We start from the raw sequence: 1,044 nt of genomic DNA on the forward strand, positions 1-1,044 counted from the left end.
GACAAATAGGTGTTTTTCTATTCAACTAGTGTCCAGTACAAGCTGAAGACAAGGGGATTATCAAATATGTGTGTCTATGTGTGTTTGTGGTACTAGGGACTGAACACAGGGGTGCTCTACTACTAAGCCACACCCCAGCCCTTTTTATTTTGAGACAAGGTCTCATTAAATTGCCCAGGCAAGCCTCAATCTTGCTATCCTCTTGCCTCTACCTCCCTAGTCACTGGGATTACAGGTGTGCACCACCAAGCCCAACTTCCCTCTTTTTTTGGATATCAAATGAAGATGTATTAGTAACAAAGAGTGCATATTTATGTTAAATATATTCTAGTGGGAATCATACACATTTTCTCCAATATTCTTTGCCATTAAAGAGAATATTTTAGCAGAAGATAAGATCCTTTTGTAGATTACTATGTCTGAGTTATATCAGCAATCATGTATTTTAAATGTTAAGCAAAATTTTAAAATTATATTTTAAAAATTCAATAAATAACTGTACTTTTAAAAATTATCACAATCTCTAGTAAGGTTTGATATATTCCAGCAGCCTGGATCCAGAAGAAATTAATAATTTGCACTGTATCAGGACTGTGAATTTATCAATTCAAAATGAAATTGATACATATTACTCTAGTCTTTATACTTGAAAGATATCCAAGGTACAATATTAGAGCAGATGCAACATTCTGCCTCAGGTTCTTATAATGCTCAATAATGATTAGGTATGCTATGTCATGCCTACTGTGGCAACAAATCCATTATTATTTTTATTATAATTCAGAATAGGTCATTCATAAGCTGTTCTGTAAAAACATGTAACTAAAAAAAGACACTGTAGGCTGACTCAAGAGCATTCTTTTATCTTGTGAATTCTAATATTTATGCTAAGCATGGCCTGTTCAGATATTTTTTAAAATGAAAAAAATCAAAATTGGATAAAAGTCCCAGGGATTAATTTACTTATCATTTCTTGAATAAAACTGTATTCTGCTAGTTTGAAGGCTTTTAGTAGAAATAATTTATTTAAATTAAAATCCTGTC

The sequence above is a fragment of the Urocitellus parryii genome, chromosome X (genome assembly GCF_045843805.1).
Source record: "Urocitellus parryii isolate mUroPar1 chromosome X, mUroPar1.hap1, whole genome shotgun sequence".
NCBI lineage: Eukaryota > Metazoa > Chordata > Mammalia > Rodentia > Sciuridae > Urocitellus > Urocitellus parryii.